The following is a 9,433-nucleotide window of genomic DNA, read 5'->3' on the forward strand; positions in this document are numbered from 1 at the left end:
TGAAGCGTTTTACACAACTAAGGCCGCCAAGCACCTAAAATTGGCAAATCATAAAACAGCAAAGAATCCAACATTTACCTGATTTTGCGAAGCCCAATTCTAAGGTTTGAAAGCCAAGCAGAACGCAAGGGTCAGCGAATCTCATTAGGTTTGTCTAACTATGAATTAGGCAAACGCACTAGAGGAAACCCCCCCGCTTAACACCGGTTACTAGCCCACAAAATGAAAAGAGCTTGTTGTTCGGGCTCTCAAGAGGTTGGCTGCCAATTTTGGCCTCTTCGAAAGGCAAATTAGAACGGTAGAACTAAGTTTCAGAACCCACGACCCAATGAAGTTCGCTGGCAACGAAGCAACGGTGTCTGCGCCTTTGCGACTGCTGCGGGGCTGGTCTCTTAACAATAATTAGAGTGAGCCACTGAAGGTAATACACTTCACTTTGATCCCAGCCCTGAGCACACGGAATCGTAAGAACGCATAGCAGCAAGTTTAAAAAACTCTTCCTTGTAAACACTTCGAGTGAAAAACACCCCTTTAAGCGCTGTTCCACACTTACCGAAATATTTCCTTCCAATTCCTTCATATAAACCATTATTACCTTTTTGGTACAGTAAGTCTACCGAAGTTACCCATACTTTCACCTTTATATATACCCGTAATTTTATGCTGAAGGCTTGTGAAACTGAACAATTTTTTTTTTTTCTATATTTGTGGTATATGTATACAATTATAGTGTCATTATCCTTCGCGGATAAAAAAAAAATCTTATTTCCAATCCATCAACTTCCACGATGATCGACTTGTGACATTCATCCTCATTCATTATCCTATCAGTCAAAATATACCTCGGACATTTCAGTTGGAGAAAGTGTGATATCTATAAAGCTGAGTTAGGTGAAGGCTGCAAGCGGTTAATGCAAACCACCGAACCAAGTGATGCAGTAGTACGGTTAAGTATCTGAGCAGCAAGATATAATTTTAACTGAACACTGGTGATATCCATTCTGCAAATAGGTTACAATTATGCCACACGATTTTCCCGTTATAATACGATATTTGCATGAACACTCCTGCCTGTCCTTCTCGTAAGCAGGATATTGATACACTCCATTCGTCAGCGATAAAGTTGGCCGATACCGAAATTATCAATCTCTCTTCATTGACGACTCTTTGTTTATCACACTGATGCGTTGTGCGAGGTGCGACATTCAATACATCATGAAATATATTGAACAATAGATTTCAAAAACCTTTCAAAACAAAGCAAGGGTAGGGACAACGCAGGAAAGAGCAGTAACAACTAGCTCTGAAAGAACTACTACATCTCCGAACATGTCAGTAGCTGGCACGCGACAGAGTCGAAACACCAACGATTGCACATTGTCTTGCGCAATGTCGCTGCGCATGTAGCTATGGTTACCACCGCTAGAGAGCAGTGATGGCTTGCATAACTGACGTATTCGAGAATGTTGATCCTTTGGAATTCTTCTTTTATTTAGCTAAACTCCATATATGCAAAGTTTTATTAGTGAGACGAAGATAATGATGTTTTATTGGCCTCAATAATGTTCAAAACTTGCCGTTTTCAAACAGTTTAAGAGAATTGTAGCGTTTTATACAACTAAGGCGCCAAACACCTAAAATTGGCAAATCATAAAACGGTAAAGAATCCAACATTTACCAGAATTTGCGAAGCCCAATTCTAAGGTTTGAAAGCCAAGCAGAAAGCAAGGGTCAGCGAATCTCATAAGTTTTGTCTAACTATGAACTAGGCAGACGCACTAGAGGAAACCCTCCCGCTTAACACTGGTTACTGGCCCACAAAATGAAGAGCTTGTTGTTCGGGCTCTCAAGAGGCTGGCTGCCAATTTTGGCCTCTTCGAAAGGCAAATTAGAACGGTAGAACTAAGTTTCAGAACCCACGACCCAGTGAAGTTCGCTGGCAACGAAGCAACGGTGTCCGCGCCTTTGCGACTGCTGCGGGGCTGGTCTCTAACAATATTCAGAGTGAGCCACTGAATATAATACACTTTACTTTGATCCCAGGCCTGAGCACACTGAAACATAAGAATGCATTGCCCTAAGTTTAAAAATCACTTCCTTGTAAACACTTCACCGAGTGAAAAACACCCCTGTAAGCGCCGTTCCACACTTAAAAAGCAATAAATATGTATGTCTACCAGACGCAGCACTTCGCATATGTTCAATAAACACACAAAATTTGAATATAAGTGAATAATCCAAAGAAAGCAGTGAAGGTTAACGGAAGATAGGAGGGCTGAAAGAAGAGTGTTGATCATGGCCTTCTAAACGAAACCAAAATGGCGTCCTAGCTAGGAGCTGTGTAATCTTCCTACGTATTGATACGTCGAATAAAAGCTCAAGCAAGCCCCACTTGTCAAGGAAAAATGCACAGAAACATTGCCATAGTGCTAAGGAAAGTCTGACTTACCAAAAAGACGAGTAGACACCAAGACATCAGGCAACACAGACTGGAAATACAGAGCGTAAGAACACATCCGTCTCTGGAACCGACTCAGAGAAGACTAAAAATGGCGGCCGAGCTCAGCAGCAAGAAACATATACAAAGAAGCGCAATTTCAGACTGACATACTAATTTTTGCGATGTTTTTCATACACGTGAAGGAGGTACCACCCTCCTTGACTCGACGGTTTATCCCCCTATCAAACTTGCACGTGAAGGAGGTACAACCCTCCTTGACCCGACGAAGGTTTACCCCACTATCAAACTTACACGTGAAGGAGGTACCACCCTCCTTGACTCGACGAAGGTTTACCCCACTATCAAACTTACACGTGAAGTAGGTACCACCCTCCTTGACCCGACGAAGGTTTACCCCACTACCAAACTTACACGTGAAGGAGGTACAACCCTCCTTGAGGCAAGACGAGTGTTGTCATGACGGCTTCCTCCCTCCCTCTTGCGATGTCAGTAGACGACTGAGGGTGACGTGGTCCTCGACGGTGGTCGGAAGGTCTTCATATCCAACCCGTTGTTTGACCGGAATTATGGAAATGAACGTTGTCAATTTCTATTTCAACTTGAACACATTACGGAATATTTATTAAGTAAAATTACGACATGTATACAACATCTACCAGTCTTTATTTGTGGGTTATGATAGAGCTGAAGTCATGGGTACATTATAGATTAATCTATTATCATCCATCTTTGAATATTTGCTTAAAATGGGTGGCAACTGCGAGGACAAAAACCTCTCTCTGTCAATGTTATCCTTACTATCCTTGTTCTGTGAAAATTTAGGGTAAACAAAATGCAATCGGATGTCATCATTTACCAGCAAAAGGAGCTTCAAAAGCTGGTCTTATTGTTTGTATAGTGCAAACATAAAACAAGTATGGCCTATAAGCCTAATTTCATAACTTTTATAATCTACGTAATATCTTTAATATGAAAATGAGGTTATAATAATGACTGAAATATTTCCAAATATATTGCCTACTTCATTGTTATCAAAACTTAGCCATACCCATATATAGTTACCCGCGAACAGACACTTCGGATTTAGCTGCTAATAAACTCCGATGCAGGTATTTCTTTCTCTATACATCATTCACCATTGCTGCCATGTTCCACTCCTTTTCACACACCGAGCACACGGAAACATAACGAATTGCACTAAGATTAAAAAACACTTCCTTGTAAACACTTCACAGAGTGAAAAACACCTCTATAAGCGCTATTCCACACTTGAAAAGTAATAAACATGTATGTCTACCAGACACAGCACTTCACATATGTTCAATAAACACACACCAAATTTGAATCTAAGTGAATAATCCAAAGAAAGCAGTGAAGGTTAACGGAAGATAGGAGGGCTGAAAGAAGAGTGTTGATCATGGCATTCTAAACGAAACCAAAATGGCGTCCTAACTGGGAGCTGTGTAATCCTTCCTACGAATTGATACATCGAATAAAAGCTTAAGGAAGCCTCACTTCTCAAGGAAAATGCAAAGAAACATTGCCATAGTGCTAAGGAAAGTCTGACTTACCAAAAATAAGAGTAGACACCAAGACATCAGGCAACACAGACTTGAAATACAGAGCGTAAGAACACATCCGTCTTTGGCACCGACACAGAGAAGACTAAAAATGGCGGCCAAGCTTAGCAGCAAGAAACATATACAAAGAAGCGCAATTTCAGACTTTGACATACTAATTTTTGTGATGCTTGCAGTAACGCCATCTGGGGGCGAATCAATAACCATTAGAAAACGAGAGAGCTTAACTATCAAAGAAAACGAGGATCTTAAAAGTAATTGCAAGATATTCAAATCTGCCATAATTTCTGCAGGGAATAAAGTCCTTTATTGTACTTTGGGTGGTATAAATGTTATGTTTTGCCTTAGCAATGAATAGACTTAATATAAACTGGCATTTTGTTAACTTATACAAATTCTTTGCTAGTGCTGATATAAATTAGTAATTATGTATATATGTCATGATCCTATCTTCGGTTTGTGCTGGTAATTTATGGTAATTTAGATTTCCCTAATACTCTTACATTTCACCTTATTCTTGAATATTGTGATAAAAGGAAACAAATTATCATGTGATATTCATTTGGTGCAATACAGTATTGATAAATATATCAGAACATTTTTTTCACCTTATGAAAGACTATGTACATGCGTACACACATGCATGCAGTAATACAAAATAGGGTATCAAAGTGCAACTGTGTGACACGCATGCATATCGAAATTCACATATAATAACAAACAGTCATAAATCTGCTTAAAATATAAACACAGACAGTAATATATCAGAGTCTTTAAAGAATTCAACAGTGTATTGCACATGGATGCAAAATAGTTATCAAGTCTTACAAATCAAGATAATTCTTTCAAAGTATAACAAACTGATATGCAAGAGTATTTCTATCTATATGGAAATATATTCAGTCATACTCGTTGAAAACGGAAACACAGGTAGTAATATGCAGTCAGTTTATATTTCATGTAATCTTTTAAACCGAAATACAGGATCTTGCGAACAAACACACAAAGATGAAACAAGTGAACATACGCAATTATTAGAATAGGGCTCAAATTGAGGTAAATTAATCTTATAATGTCTGCCCGAGAGTAAAGTGAATGAATAAAATGATTGCCAAATACAACACCTGTTAATAACATCAAAAACGGTGCAAAAATTGATATCAAAACAACTCAACACCTACATGGTGATGAAAGAAGTATAAAGCCATTGCTTGTAAACATACAATCGTGCATTGTTGAGAACGTACGGATATTAATATACTTTTCTTTTGTACCTGCAAAAATGTTTTAAGCTTCTGCATTTTAGATGTTTTGTGATACCCTCATTCTAATGAAAATTAATATGCTTCGTACTATTGGGAAAACAGGTCTATCTTTGTACGTTTTTCTTTTGAAAAATTTCACATCACAAATTATCCCTTTTATAACCACCGTTTCCATATTGTACCGAGTTATTTCCTTCCAATTCCTTCAAATTAACCATTATTACTTTTTTTGGTACAGCAAGTCTACCGAAGTTACCCATACTTTCGCTTTTATATATACCCATAATTTTATGCTGAAGGCTTGTGAAACAGAACAATTTTTTTCTTTCTATATTTGTGGTATATGTATACAATTATAGTGTCATTATCCTTCGCGGATAGAAAAATCTTATTTCCAAACCATCAACTTCTACGATGATCGACTTGTGACATTCATCCTCATTCATTATCCTATCAATCAAAATGTACTTCGACATTCCAGTTGGAGAGGGTGTGATATTTATAAAGCTGAGTTAGGTGAAGGCTGCTAGTGGTTAATGCAAACCCCTGAACCAAGTGCTGCAGTAGTACGGTTAAGTATCTGAGCAGCAAGATATATCTTTAACTGAACACTGGTGATATCAATTCTGCAAATAGGTTTCAATTATGCCACACGATTTCCCAGTTATAATACGATATTTGCATGAACACTCCTGCCTGTCCTTCTCGTAAGCAGGATATTTATACACTCCATCATTCGTCAGCGGTAAAGTTGGCCGATACTGAAATCATTAATTTCTCTCTTCACTGACGACTCCTCGTTCGTATCATACTGATGCGTTGTTGTGGGAGGTTCGACATTCAATACATCATGAAAACAATATACATAATCAAACACAATCAACCATTCAAATATTTTATTGCAATCGTTATCAAACGTTACTCGTTCCTTACAGCTGGAAAGACAAAATACATTGGTGACATGAACAACCCTCATAACGTAAATATATCAAACATACATACATTTTCCTCTACATATCGTAAAAGTATACATGTTATCAAAACTTAGCCATACCCATATATAGTTACCCGCGAACAGAGACTTCGGATTTGGCTGCTAATAAACTCCGATGCAGGTGTTTCATTCTCTATACATCATTCACCATTGCTGCCATGTTCCACTCCTTTTCACACTCTCTTATAACTTACATTAAGTCGTTAAGGTTACCGCTCTCCAACCTTCTTCTATTCCACTTCATGGTGTTGGAGGACAGGACAACTTCATGTGCGGTGCCCAGTATGGAGAACACATTATCAAGGAGAGTGATCATGCGACCTCTGAGCACCAACCTCTCATCTCTCCGATCCACCCAAGCCTACCTCGACGCGGTCCAGTAGACGAGCTACCGTTCCCCGGCCAGCCGGCCCAACCTACCTCACCATAACTCAGTACAGAAGCCACCACTCACCTGCCATTTCTGGGCTACCTCATCGCGTCCTAGTATAGTAACCACCGCTTCGCGGCTGACTGAACCTAAACCTCCCTCACAATGATCCAGTTTGATAGTCACCACTCACCCGCCTATTCTAGCCTACCTCACCTTGACCCAGTGCAGTACCTCCCCGCCCACCCGACCGTAGCCTATGAAAATCTTACCTAACCTCCCAAGAAACAGATAATTATAATGGAAATGTGCCATTATTATTGTGGTCTGCTGGTGTGACAACGGATGAAGTGACAATGTATAGGTGAGGTTAGGCAGTGGGGCGATATCTTACCACAATTTCTAATTTCTTTCACTGGTAACACAAAACTTCAAAAGGACCCGGTGGCCTGTTACTGTTTGTACTTTGCAAATCCAAAACGAAGAACGTCATTCGGATGAGCTAAACTATCAATTTACAAAAACCATATAAACTGTAATAACGTGTATGGCGGGCTGCATGTTCCAGGATGAACAATCATAAGCTGTCACCTGAGTGAATAGCAATATATTTCGAAGTCTCTGTCTTCCTAGTTCATTGTTCTCTACATTTTCTAGCAGTTGTAATTACATTAAGTACACCTAACTATAGTTCACCACTCACTCTACATTGGTTACAACCATAAATTTCCAAATGTTACTCTTACCTGACTAGAAATATGACCACCTATGGTCACATATCCTCACCTTTCTACCACCACAAGACTTGTGTCAGCAAATTGAGTTTTAACCCGAGTGTCTCAGTGACCAGATTCTTACCTCTTCTCTAGTACTCTGAAAGCTCCTCACCACTACACTTCCCGGAACCCTTAACGCGATACTGTCACTCAACACAACAACCCAGAAAATGAACGTCTGAACCAGAAATACGGTAATCTTCGGTTTCGGAATGAACGCGCTCGTCCGCCATCTCGAAGCAGAAGCGGGAATTCATTCCATGGCAAGGCGTTGTCTTAATCTAGAGAAATGACTTGCATGGCCTTTTATCGTTTTGTAACATTTGTTTTTGACTATATACCTACTAATATTCCATGTACTTGTGCTACATGCGTATGTTAGTAAAAGTTTATGCACGAAAATTACTTTTGTTGAATAATAAAGTATATATTTTGAACGTGAGTCCGTCCAAGTCAGAGTCAATGTAACAATTCGGATTCAAACATCGTCCACGTTTATAATGTATTCCGACTCTTCTGACGTCAGTCAATTTCTAAATAATGTTTTACTTTGTCTTTTTACGGCAAACCACGACTGAGACAAAATGTGATCTTAAGAATACATTTTGTCCTTGACGTTGGAAATTCTTTTTTATCGCGATTATAGATAGAACATCTCCGAGGACGACCGTAGCCAGGACTACCAACTTATATCACCATTTACCACACTCACCATAGAAAGTGGAATTTCGCCGATGGTTTTCAATCACCCCATGTGTATTTATAGTAAGTGGACACAGAATCAACAGAAGAGTGTCAACAGATCAAACTAAAACATGAGCAATATGCTCGTCCTGCTATTAATGTGGTATTTCCCAAAACAACCTTCGTCGACGGGAATTTCCAAGACACGTATGGGGACTGTCGTGACCGATCTATTTTTTTCTACGGTGTCCGAGGCAGCAGGGGCACCTGAATGCTCTAATCAAAGCATCTTGTTAACGAGTATATATATACGTACGTCTTGACGTACGACAGTGCACTACGACGGCTTGTTCTCTGAGAAACGTAAGGTATTCCTTCCCTGTTAAACAAGAACGAATATAGCATCAGAGCCGATTTTTCCAATGATGTCTCACCAGCTGGTATACGTCAGCACCTCACAGCCTGGCGCATGTTGGTACGTTTCCTGCTGACACAGGACATCAGTGCACTCCAAGACTGAACCCTGCAGTGGCTCTCTCCTTGGGAGACTACAGCAACTCGCTCCCTAACACACAACCTCCCGGCTAATACCTTAAGCTCATATCACTCCCTAAAAGCTAAATATAATTGCCAGTCACGGACCAGAAATATATAATTCCCAAAGTGAAGCTTATTTCACCTGTGGAGCTCGATAGAGCTGCAAGATATCGTTTGGTATTGTTCAGCATAAATTCAGAGTAAGGCTTTACTTTGATTACCTGTGGTGCCCTCAACAACAAAATAGAATCGTCTGGCGAAGCCAGAGTAAAGTCACCAACGTGAAGCTTTTCTTTGATGACCCATGTAGCACGCACAAGTGTTAGCCAGAGGAAAATTCCTAATGTAAAACTTTATTTCGACGACCAACATATGTGTCCCACAAAACCTATATAAAACCGTCAACCGTTAGCCTAAATAAGAGACTGAATGAAGCTTTACTTTGACGACCCATAAACCATGCAAGTGGAAAATAATCGTCTGGCATTAGCTAGAACAAATGTCCTAAAGGGACGCTTTAGTTTGGCGTCGTTGGTGCATTCCTCGACAATCTACTTCGACTAATTCGTTTATCCATACATTGCGGCTTCCTGCCTTACACAATACAAATGTGAAAAGAAAACGTTACTCACTTTCAACAGGTGTCGTTGGCTCAGTCTCTGATACATGTTGATAGCTTCCTTCACCATACATTACTTCGACGAACTCAAAAAGAAAAATCTGCTCTCTCCAACAGTCATCGATGGCTTCGTCTCGAAAACATGTG

The 9,433-nt window shown here is 39.8% G+C and overlaps 1 long non-coding RNA gene across 1 annotated transcript; it reads left to right on the plus strand.

Annotated features, from left to right (window-relative positions):
* The first annotated feature begins 2,460 nt into the window (after positions 1–2,460).
* LOC139758546 (uncharacterized) lies at positions 2,461–3,020 on the plus strand. Its single transcript, XR_011714861.1, has 2 exons — positions 2,461–2,646; positions 2,824–3,020. It is a non-coding gene; the product is annotated as an uncharacterized lncRNA (long non-coding RNA).
* The last annotated feature ends 6,413 nt before the right edge of the window (positions 3,021–9,433 follow it).

The sequence above is a fragment of the Panulirus ornatus genome, chromosome 30 (assembly GCF_036320965.1).
Source record: "Panulirus ornatus isolate Po-2019 chromosome 30, ASM3632096v1, whole genome shotgun sequence".
Classification (NCBI taxonomy): Eukaryota; Metazoa; Arthropoda; class Malacostraca; order Decapoda; family Palinuridae; genus Panulirus; species Panulirus ornatus.